Source organism: Salvelinus fontinalis, chromosome 9 (genome assembly GCF_029448725.1).
Source record: "Salvelinus fontinalis isolate EN_2023a chromosome 9, ASM2944872v1, whole genome shotgun sequence".
In the NCBI taxonomy this organism is placed as follows: domain Eukaryota; kingdom Metazoa; phylum Chordata; class Actinopteri; order Salmoniformes; family Salmonidae; genus Salvelinus; species Salvelinus fontinalis.
Genome location: NC_074673.1, coordinates 11,077,254 through 11,090,217, shown reverse-complemented (window position 1 = coordinate 11,090,217; position 12,964 = coordinate 11,077,254). Strand labels below are relative to the sequence as shown.

At 42.6% G+C, this 12,964-nt stretch overlaps 1 non-coding gene across 1 annotated transcript; it reads right to left on the bottom strand.

Annotated features, from left to right (window-relative positions):
- Positions 1-11,928: 11,928 nt before the first annotated feature.
- On the bottom strand, positions 11,929-12,004 carry trnaa-ugc (transfer RNA alanine (anticodon UGC)). The gene has a single exon. It is a non-coding gene; the product is annotated as a tRNA-Ala (tRNA).
- Positions 12,005-12,964: the final 960 nt, after the last annotated feature.

The window sequence follows — 12,964 nt, the reverse complement described above, 5'->3', positions numbered from 1 at the left end:
GTCTCCCTCACTAACTTTAAGCGTCAGCTGTCAGAGCAGCTTACTGATGGCTGCAGCTGTACAAAGCCCATCTGTAAATAGCCCATCCAACCAACTACCTACCTTATCCCATCTATAATTTAGCCCAAACAACTACCTCTTCCCCTATTGTATTTATTTATTTATTTATTTTGCTCCTTTGCACCCCATTATTTATATTTCTACTTTGCACATTTTTCCACTGAAAATCTACCATTCCAATGTTTTACTTGCTATATTTACCACGCCACCATGGCCTTTTTTTGCCTTTACCTCCCTTATCTCACCTCATTTGCTCACATTGTATATAGACTTATTTTTCTACTGTATTATTGACTGTATGTTTGTTTTACTCCATGTGTAACTCTGTGTTGTTGTATATGTCGAACTGCTTTGCTTTATCTTGGCCAGGTCGCAATTGTAAATGAGAACTTGTTCTCAACTTGCCTACCTGGTTAAATAAAAGTGAAATAAAAAAAAAAATATATAATGTTGAAAGCATTGAGCTGTCTGTTTAAACTACTAGCACACAGCTCAGACACCCATGCATACCCCACAAGACATGCCACCAGAGGTCTGTTTAAACTACTAGCACACAGCTCAGACACCCATACATACCCCACAAGACATGTCACCAGAGGTCTGTTTAAAATGCTAGCACACAGCTCAGACACCCATACATTCCCCACAAGACATACCACCAGAGGTCTGTTTAAACTACTAGCACACAGCTCAGACACCCATACATACCCCACAAGACATGTCACCAGAGGTCTGTTTAAACTACTGGCACACAGCTCAGACACCCATACATACCCCACAAGACATGCCACCAGAGGTCTGTCTAAACTACTGGCACACAGCTCAGACACCCATACATACCCCACAAGACATGCCACCAGAGGTCTGTTTAAACTACTAGCACACAGCTCAGACACCCATACATACCCCACAAGACATGCCACCAGAGGTCTGTTTAAACTACTAGCACACAGCTCAGACACCCATACATACCCCACAAGACATGTCACCAGAGGTCTGTTTAAACTACTAGCACACAGCTCAGACACCCATACATACCCCACAAGACATGCCACCAGAGGTCTGTTTAAAATGCTAGCACACAGCTCAGACACCCATACATACCCCACAAGATATGCCACCAGAGGTCTGTTTAAAATACTAGCACACAGCTCAGACACCCATACATACCCCACAAGACATGCCACCAGAGGTCTGTTTAAACTACTAGCACACAGCTCAGACACCCATACATACTCCACAAGACATGCCACCAGAGGTCTGTTTAAACTACTAGCACACAGCTCAGACACCCATACATACCCCACAAGACATGCCACCAGAGGTCTGTCTAAACTACTGGCACACAGCTCAGACACCCATACATACCCCACAAGACATGCCACCAGAGGTCTGTCTAAACTACTGGCACACAGCTCAGACACCCATACATACCCCACAAGACATGCCACCAGAGGTCTGTTTAAACTACTAGCACACAGCTCAGACACCCATACATACCCCACAAGACATGCCACCAGAGGTCTGTTTAAACTACTAGCACACAGCTCAGATACCCATACATACCCCACAAGACATGCCACCAGAGGTCTGTTTAAACTACTAGCACACAGCGCAGACACCCATACATACCCCACAAGACATGCCACCAGAGGTCTGTTTAAACTACTAGCACACAGCTCAGACACCCATACATACCCCACAAGACATGCCACCAGAGGTCTGTTTAAACTACTAGCACACAGCTCAGACACCCATACATACCCCACAAGACATGCCACCAGAGGTCTGTTTAAACTACTAGCACACAGCTCAGACACCCATACATACCCCACAAGACATGCCACCAGAGGTCTGTTTAAACTACTAGCACACAGCTCAGACACCCATACATACCCCACAAGACATGCCACCAGAGGTCTGTTTAAAATGCTAGCACACAGCTCAGACACCCATACATACCCCACAAGACATGCCACCAGAGGTCTGTTTAAAATACTAGCACACAGCTCAGACACCCATACATACCCCACAAGACATGCCACCAGAGGTCTGTTTAAAATGCTAGCACACTGCTCAGACACCCATACATACCCCACAAGACATGCCACCAGAGGTCTGTTTAAACTACTAGCACACAGCTCAGACACCCATACATACCCCACAAGACATGCCACCAGAGGTCTGTTTAAACTACTAGCACACAGCTCAGACACCCATACATACCCCACAAGACATGCCACCAGAGGTCTGTTTAAACTACTAGCACACAGCTCAGACACCCATACATACCCCACAAGACATGCCACCAGAGGTCTGTTTAAACTACTAGCACACAGCTCAGACACCCATGCATACCCCACAAGACATGCCACCAGAGGTCTGTTTAAAATGCTAGCACACAGCTCAGACACCCATGCATACCCCACAAGACATGCCACCAGAGGTCTGTTTAAAATGCTAGCACACAGCTCAGACACCCATACATACCCCACAAGACATGCCACCAGAGGTCTGTTTAAACTACTAGCACACAGCTCAGACACCCATACATACCCCACAAGACATGCCACCAGAGGTCTGTTTAAACTACTAGCACACAGCTCAGACACCCATGCATACCCCACAAGACATGCCACCAGAGGTCTGTTTAAACTACTAGCACACAGCTCAGACACCCATACATACCCCACAAGACATGCCACCAGAGGTCTGTTTAAACTACTAGCACACAGCTCAGACACCCATACATACCCCACAAGACATGCCACCAGAGGTCTGTTTAAACTACTAGCACACAGCTCAGACACCCATGCATACCCCACAAGACATGCCACCAGAGGTCTGTTTAAAATGCTAGCACACAGCTCAGACACCCATGCATACCCCACAAGACATGCCACCAGAGGTCTGTTTAAAATGCTAGCACACAGCTCAGACACCCATACATACCCCACAAGACATGCCACCAGAGGTCTGTTTAAACTACTAGCACACAGCTCAGACACCCATACATACCCCACAAGACATGCCACCAGAGGTCTGTTTAAACTACTAGCACACAGCTCAGACACCCATGCATACCCCACAAGACATGCCACCAGAGGTCTGTTTAAAATGCTAGCACACAGCTCAGACACCCATGCATACCCCACAAGACATGCCACCAGAGGTCTCTTCACAGTCCCCAAGTCCAGAACAGACTATGGGAGGCGCACCGTACCACATAGAGCCGTGACTACATGGAACTCTATTCCACATCAGGTAACTGATGCAAGCTGTAGAATCAGATTTTAGTAACAGATAAAAATACACTTTATGGAACAGCGGGGACTGTGAAGCAACACAAACATAGGCACAGGCACATGCATACACACAGACAAAAGCATACACACTATACACACACGTACACATGGATTTTGTGTTGTAGATATGTGGTAGTGGAGTAGGGGCCTTAGGGCACACACTTAGTTTGTTGTGAAATCTGTTTTGAATGTATTGTAATGTTTTTAAAATTGTTTAACTACCTTATTTTAGCTGGACCCCAGGAAGAGTAGCTGATGCCTTGGTAGCAGCTAATGGGGATCCATAATAAACCCCAGGAAGAGTAGCTGATGCCTTGGCAGCAGCTAATGGGGATCCGTAATAAATACAAACGGGAGTGGTTATAACATGCTAAGAACAGTCCTCTGAGTACATCAATAAAGGTTTGGTATACCTCAACTGGTATGCCATCCACCCCTGGAGTTTTCCTGGACTTAAAGGATTTAATTGCATCAAGAAGTCCCCCCTCTGGAATTTGGCCTTCACATGAGTCTTTCTGTACATCTGATAATTTTACATTATTAATTAAAATGAAATCCACACAATTAACTTTTGTTAGTGGGGATGGAGGAGACTGAGATGAAAACATATGCTTAAAGTACTTTACTTCCTCTTTCAAAATATTGTTCGGTGAATCATGGGTGACCTGGTAGTATTTCTATGTTGAAGATAAAAAAAATATTTGGAGAAGTTTTTCCCCATATACCATCCAGTTTGCTATATTTTTTAGAATATATTACACTTTATCTTTCTTGAATAAGTTCCTCTATTTTTTTTTCTTTTTTCCTCTGACTTATTCTGTGCCTCTATGGTACAGTTTTTATTGCTATCTATCTGTACTGTTAGTCCTTCTATATCCTTTGTTAATTTGAACTCTTTTGACCTAAATTGCTTTTGTTTTAAATATGAATATTGCATTGCATGGCCTCTAAAGGCATATTTATAAGTGTTCCATACAAAAGGGGATCTGCTGTACTTATATCATGTCTGAAAAAGTCAGTTATAAATTATTCTGTCCTTGTTAAAAACAAGTTATCATCCAATAGGCTTTGATAAAATTTCCAATATCCTCGCCCACATGGAAATTCTGTAAGAGTAATATATATGCCATTTCGTTTTTAGTTACTTTTCTTTCATTAATCTATCCCTGTTCATTCTTCTTCTTCTTCTTTTGCCGCCTTCACAATGATGTCTAACTTCTTCGATTTGTTTATTAGTTTGGCTAGAGCAATTTATCACTTGCACTATAAATGCAACAAAGTCCCCTTCTTCACTGTTAGTGTGTGGGAATCCTTCTCGTGAACGGCATTCACTGCAGACTGTGGGCCATCCACTACCATCTCATCTCTACTTAGTCCTTCAGCTATTTTTACTTCCTGTTGGATGGCCCTGATCCTAGCTACTGCGACCTCCTTCATCCTTACAGGGCACTCTGGGAATTTATGAATGTGATTCCTATCGCAATTACAACAACATGCTTCATCTGACTCTTCAACTCCTACATATTTATTCCTTTGACAAACATTTGCCACGTGTTCAAACTTTTTACAATTGTAACACTGCAGCGGTTTCTGTACATACGGTCTCACTTCATATTTCACATACCCAAGTTTCACATACCCAAGAGTCGGGAGAACCACTTCACCAAACGACAGTAAAACCGATAGGTTTTGCTCCTTCTTTCCATCTATCATTCGGGTCAAGCGGCGTGCGTCTACCACTCCTGGCATGTTATCTCTAAACCACACAGATTCTATATTCAAGACACCGGAGATGACAACTTTAACAAGTGCCCTACTTTCCATATCATACGTCGATATCTTGTAGAGCCACAGAGTTTTCTCCTTTTGCGCTTTCGACAAACAAAAGTTGTTAATGAGAACTTGTTCTCAACTAGCCTACCTGGTTAAATAAAGGTGAAATGTAAAAATATATAGAAAAGATGAATGAGGTCCACACTCCAGTCCAGTTGGTGGCGGTAATGCACTTTAAAGTTGGTTGCCAACCGCCATATAATATCCACAGGAGAAGAAGAAGACGAAGAAGAAGAAGCAGAGCTCGCCAAGCAATTCTGAAAGCACTTTTTTTTTTTCATGTGTTCCATTGCAAACTGTCAGAAACATATTGCTCCCGGCTACTATCCAATCAAAGCCACATTGACATTATCCCACCCCTGGCTAGCCCCTATTGGCTTAAACAGCCAAACATATCACAATATCTGCCAATTCATTGTACACTAAGGACCCGGGGAAGAGTTGCATGGTAGAGGAGAAGAATGTGCCTATAAAAAAAAAACAGAGTAGCTTCTGACAGGTTTAATTTTTTAAAAGTAGCTCTCATGCTAGAAAATGCTGGAGACCCCTGGATGTGTCAGCTATAAATTAATTTATTGAAACAGTGACTTGAATGGGCCTAGCACAAAGCTCCATTGCAAAGTAATCTAATCTATCCAGCAGTTAGCTCAGAGTGCCATTATGCCATTCCTTTGTGTGTTTACTTTGGTAATTTTCAAGTGTACTAGTCTCAGTTTGCTTTGTAAGCAATACACACTCATGTCTAGACCTTACAATTGTTGTAGGAAATAGATTACAGTGTTTAACATTCTACATTCCAGCTAGGTTCTTCTGGCATGTTACTGCACTGGCAACACCCCTTTCCACTGCGAGCAGAAAAGGCTGATTTTCCAGCCTTCTCTAAGGGAATTAGAATGATGGAGTACCAAGTTAGTGAAAGCAAGCCTCCTCAGGAGTATGGCCCAGCAGTATGCTTGATAGAAGACTGTTGGTAGTCCTGTTGAACTGACAACTGAGGGACTTTTGTCTGACACCTGTTGACTCCCAAATATGGATTCCATTACCTGATATATTTTATTTAACTAGGCAAGTCTGTTAATAACACATTCTTATTTACAATGACAGGCTAGGAACAGTGGGTTAACTACCTTGTTCAGGAGCAGAATTACATATTTTTACCTTGTCAGCTGTGGGATTTGATCTAGCAACTGTTCGGTTACTGGCCCAACTCTCTAACCACTAGGCTACCTGCAGCCTTGGTGGAAACATTCTCCTTGAAATCCCCTGATCATTTCCAACACAGTTAAAAGCTGCATCAACCTGAAGTTGAAGACTCACCTTTGAGCGATTCTCTCTAATATTGAACTATTTAACAAACGTTTGTGTTATTTTAACATGGAGAATAATTCAATTAAAATTGTGCATTGATCCTGATTGTGCGGACACTTCAAACCATTACATCACAGAGAATAATGACATAAAGGAAAGGTTGTTTTGAAGTACACTGTAACAGATGCTCCCCATGATGATGCTTTACCACCCTCAGGTGGGCTGTCTGAAATTGTGGTGGTAAAAGCAATCATCTGTTTTATTAAGGGAATTGGGAATTTCCCCTCTGGTGAGAAAGATATTACAGGCCTCCCTCAACAGCCTATGCTTCTTTATAAGCCTTTTTAACACCAGGGAAAAAAGGCATCAAGAGAAATGACTATGCCTGGCCTTTAAAATTTCATCTTGAGACCAAGCTTGCTGTTATGGTGCTTCAACAGGAAAGGGGAGAGAAGGAGAACATAACTCGGCAGGACCGAGTTTGGGAAAACCCTGTGCTAAATGACTGAAATATAAATGTAATGTAAGGACACAGGTCTTCTAGAGGGAAATGTGGTGGTGTGGTGCACTCAGACACGCAGAGGGGCGAACAAGATGTCCAGCCGGAGTGTCTTACCATCTATCTGTTTCAGAGAGCTGAGGCAGTAATACAGATGTATCCCTGCCTTAGAATGTCTGAGAAGCAAAGTGCACTTATAAAGGCATGGGTTCTCTCAAGGCCGTGGCTAATTCACCACTTTAATGTCTAATATCAGTGCTGCTCGCTTAGGCTTTCTCACACAATCAGCAGAGTTATTGCATATAGTATAATACTGTATATGCCATTTAGCAGATGCTATTATCCAAAGCACCTTCCAGTCATGCATGCATACATAATTTTTGTATGGGGGGTCCCAGGAATCGAACCCACTATCCTGGCTCTACAGGAGCCATGGGCTACCAGCCAGAGCAAAGCCAGCCCAGCCCCCAAAACCCAGCCTCAGCTCCAGCCCAGCACCAGAGAGCTGGGTTTAGGATTAGTTATAATTTGCAGAATGTAATAGCAGTCTGGGTGTACTGTGACTTGATTAGCGAGCAGGCAGGCAGGCAAGGCTCAGGCTCTGTCTGCCCAGGCAGCTGGGGAGAGGATTGTTCACCTGTAATTCATCACTTCTATTACTGAGATTGTCATCCTTCCCTTCTTTCATAATTCCCTTCTTCCCTCTTTCCATTCAAATCTCCAAATTTCAAAGTGTTTTTGTTACTCCTGCTGCTCTATATCGTTCCAGTTCTCCAAACATGACATTTCAAATTTAAGGTTTATGTTTAGGCACTCATTCCGAATGGTTAAGGTAAGGGTTAAGGTTTGGGATAGGGTTAAAACATGAAGGTTTCTATTTGTATTTATTGTGGATCCCTATGCTGTCTTGGCAACAGCTACTGGTCCTGGGGTCCAGCAAAGTTCAGGTATTTATATACAATTAAAACGTCCACAACATCCTAGCAAAACCCAAGCCTACTTGATGGGAATAGCGCTCACTGTTGCCCACTAGTAGCTGTTTTTGAAGAAATTACCCAACATCATCAGGACATGGATAGACGTCCAATTTCGATGTCAATCTTGAACCACTTGACCCACTTGGCTGGAAGAAGTTCCCTCCCAGCCTCAGGCATCTCTGGAGTATCAATCAACTCACAGGGGATGTTTAAAAATAACAACCTGCATTTGTATCATTAAGAAATGACTCTGTTCACCTCTACACTCGTTTTTATTTATCTGATTTATTTATAATTTATGTAACCAGGGAAGTCACATTGGGATTGACATTCTCTTTTTCGAGACCCTTTTCAAGCCCCTTACCCGTCTTCTGGTCCCTGAGGACGTCATGAAGCAAAACGGAACTTATCCACATCAATGCTAATTTGCACCTGTCTCAATCTTTTCATGCGCCGTTGGAGGCCGATTCTAAATGACAGCTTCAGGTATGAAATTAGAAACCCCTCCACACATCTGTCAATTCCTTTGTCTAATGTAAGTATTATCATTACACAGATTTGTGGTATATTTATAGAGGACTGAATCATATTAACATCTATAATGTGAAACTGTATTTTCTCGAAACGGATGAGATAACGGCAGGGATGAAGGGTCAAATCAACCCTCAGTATCAGTATGGACACATTCTGTGAATGTCTGATAGAATAATAATATTTCAGTCATCTCTACTGTATCTTACATATTAGGGTCAGGAAGGTTACGATTATTCTCTATACATTCTCCTTCCCCCATAACATTTGCTGAGGATGCTGTTTTCCTGTTCATCTGACTGCATGATGTTTGTTGTGCTTTACAGTGCCTATCCATCTGTGTCAAACTGACAGTTGCTGACGGTAGAATAAAGACAACCAATTGGTAGCCCTGCTTCCCTTATCAAAGTCAATCTACTGTACCATGTCAGCCTTAATTATGTTTTGGATGAAAAGATTATATAGGATATGAGAGAGACTGTCATTCCAGATTAGATAATTGGATTCCTCCCCTCTCGCTCTCTCCCCCCTCTCTCTCTCACACACAGAAACACACACTCCTTCTTACTCTCTATGTCTCTCTCTCTCTCCCTCTCTCGCTTGCTCTCTTGCCACTCCTCCTCCTAACAAACACATTCAAACTGGATCAAAGCAATGAAGTTCCACATAAAAGAGAGAACAATCTATAAAGTCATGGCGAGTATGTTATTGTGGCATCATAAAGTGCCAACTAATAAAAGTTATTGCCCAGAACACAGTGGTCAAATCTGTATCTTCATTGTGTGTGTGTGTGTGTGTGTGTGTGTGTGTGTGTGTGTGCGTGCGTGCGTGCGTGCGTGTGTGTGTGAGATTCAGGCAATTAGTACCCTGAGGAGTAAAGGTTCTGGAAGTGAGTGTGGGATATATTACACATATTAGCTAGCTTCAAGCAGGCTTTTCCCCACACCGTCATTTACTTGATTCCTCTCATACAGCAGTGCTGTGACATCCATTACCTGTGATAGATTTAGCAATAGAACTTTGTTCTCCATTATTGCCTGTATTCATATCAACAGACAGATAGATAGATAGTGTCGAACATAGAAATAGAATCCATTGGATTCTATTACTATGGTGTCGAATCTAGACTGCATATGGATAGGTTCTACTTAGATGCAGCAGATTGATAGATACTTTTTTAATCCCCACATAGAAACGCATTCATTTCATTTCTTTTGTCAAAACTATATGGCTAGGTATTCCACAGTACCTTAGCACTCTTCTCTTTAATGCATATACTCCCCTGCTCTATGATGCATACACTCCTCTGCTCTATTGCCTATCACAAGGGCCAACCGATGTCATCAAGACGAACCGCCGAACCAATGCTCATTTAAACCTCCCCTCATGTCATGTCCCATTTGGCTCTGAACATACGCAAACACCTCCTTGAATTAGCCAACCACACTTCTCCCTGCATACATTAATTGATCTCTTGGCTTTGGTTGATGGAGTTTCAATTGCAGGAAATGGGGGAAGGATAACCACAGTCAGACCTAGGGTAATTCAAAGTCAAGAGCTCTTTGGAAAGGAGATGAACTGCCATGGAATATTATTGCACTGACTACCAAGATGGTGGACGAGTCGTTATAAATGACCTATTACCCAAATCTTGACGAAATGACACACGTTGATAGGATCCCTCAAAAACAAAAATAATCAGATATATTATTATTCTCCTCGCCAATCCCCTGGTTTACATTCGGAACGCTCATCTGTGGCATTTACGTTTAAGTCCATTAGTCTATTGGACACTATTCAAGGAAGTCATGACGCTCAGCTGTTTAGTTGCTGAGCAGTTCCAATTTTGTAGATCCAATAGCACAGTTTTCCCCTAGTAATACTGTAGCTGTAACCTGCCTTCAGCTATGCAAATTGTCAATACGCCCACACGCCCACACACCCACAGTAAAATCATGCATCTCTCCCACATTGTGAGTTTGAGAGTTCAGCATAATATTGTCTTGGCTCAGTGTATTTGGCTCCTTAACTCTGCAGTCAGTCTGCTGTAAAATAAAACCCTCAGCATCAGGCCTTGTTTGTTCCAAATGACACCCTATTCCCTATGTAGTGCGCCTTCTTTTCACCGGGTGCTATAGGGTTCTGGTCAAAAGTAGTGCACTGTATAAGGAATAGGGTGCCATTTGGGACCCTATTCTCTAGTTCCAGAACAAGTACTAGTGTATGGGGGTGTGTGGTGTAGATCTGTGATCAGTCCTGTCATGTTGATTTTGCAGCATTCAGCACTATGAGACAGTGATATGAATAATGTATCTCTTTATAAGTGTCTCAACCTCTATAGATTTCACACTGTCCCTTAACCATGGTGATCAATAAGGTTTCTTGGGAAATAAGTAGCTATTGATCAGAGCAGGGATGAGAAGTGTCCCCTGGAGTCGACTTGAGGGGGTGAGATGAGAAGTGTCCCCTGGAGTGGACTGGAGAGGGTGAGATGAGAAGTGTCCCCTGGAGTGGACTGGAGAGGGTGAGATGAGAAGTGTCCCCTGGAGTGGACTGGAGAGGGTGAGATGAGAAGTGTCCCCTGGAGTGGACTGGAGAGGGTGAGATGAGAAGTGGACTGGAGTGAATAAGGGTATGGGGGCCTTCCTGGGTTCTGCACAGCAGGAGCAGCCCCCATCCATACTCTCCTCCACACACCATTCCATCTCTTCATTCCTCCATCTCATTATCCACACCTCCCTTTATCCCCCACCTCCCTCCTCTCCCTCCCTCCATCCATCCCCCAGCCACCTAGCCACAGAGGCACTGATGGATCTCACGGCCAAACCAACTTATTTCCCCAAAATGCCCAATCCGATTTGAGAGAATAAAAGCTCTGGAAGATTTATGTGGCTGGGCGAGAGAAGGCCACACATCAGATACCTATTGGCCTGTTAGTTCACAGAGACTAACACTAATCTCATATTCATTTATTATGAATGCATTAAGGAGTCTAAAGCGTGCTAAGGGATATTAAATGTAAAACCAGATTACATCCGAGCCTGAAAATGTTGTTTGAATGACAACCGCTCACACACAAAGGAAAAACGAAAACAACATATTTTTCTAATAATAGTTGTCTGTGCAATTTTCACAAATTACCATGTTGTTTATTTCAAATTGACCGAAACCGATTAGCCATCTATATACAGTATAAGAGTCATATGACACTAGCCTGGTATGTTAGCGCTATATAGCCTGGCAATGACCGTACACTGACCAAAAATAATTTGGTCCTGATGTGATGTCCCCAAATTCCTCCACACTCCTCTAATAGTTGATGCATCACATTACATTTACATTACATTTAAGTCATTTAGCAGACGCTCTTATCCAGAGCGACTTAAAAGTACATACATTCATACTTTTTTTGTACTGGCCCCCCGTGGGAATTGAACCCACAACCCTGGCGTTGCAAGCGCCATGCTCTACCAACTGAGCCACACGGGGCCAATTATCAATTATGGTGGTATTCCTTCCACGATTCAACAACAATAGGAGCTATAGCTGTACTAATAGGATCCTGTAACGCACTGTGAAATGTCTTTCTCTATGCTATTAACATGCAAACGCAGAAGCACTGCTGTGTAGAGAGAAAGAGAGAGAGAAAGAGACAGAGAGAGAAAGAAAGAAATAGGTTCATAACTTGGACCACAGAGTGTAGTGAGGCATGAAAACAAACCAGAGAAACCTGACCTGTTATTAGCACATAGTTAACATAATCGCTGAAGAGTTATTCATTAAGAACTCGTCTCAGACCTGTAAACACCAACAGGATTAAGGCTGTTCTTTTCTAAGAGTAAATCACCACGAGCTGGTCTTAGATCAGTGACTAAACTCCTAGTTTTGGAGGAGGACTTAATGACTGTATAAAGATACATCCTGTCTAGTTGAGATCTGATCATAATAAGAAGAAGAAGAAGAAGACTAATTTGGATAATTAGGATGATAGATGACAGAGGGGATATACATTACATGCCTTTGTATCATTTAATTATATGTACAGAGAACTTTTGTGTATATTTCCCATAAATTCCGTTCGTCGTTGCTCAACTCTGTTACTCCAGAGAATCTACGTAGAACAGAATGCTTGTTGTTGGTCAGCTATGATCTCTACAGGCAAGCAAATGCATTTTCTGATTTCAACATCCTCCTTGGATATTTTAAAATAAGATTGTCTGAAGCGTTGTTATGTGCCTGGGAGAAGATGGGAAGCAAGAGAAGAGACCGTCACTTTATTCTGAAATATAACTGTGGGATAACATGATTTATACACCAGCAAAACCAGCCCTGGCCGGCAACAAACTCTCCAAAGCGTCAGTGACCACGTTTACATTCACACCAATATCCCCGTTAATATTGACGCATATAAACATAATATCCAGTTATTATTCGGGATACTCAAGTAATCT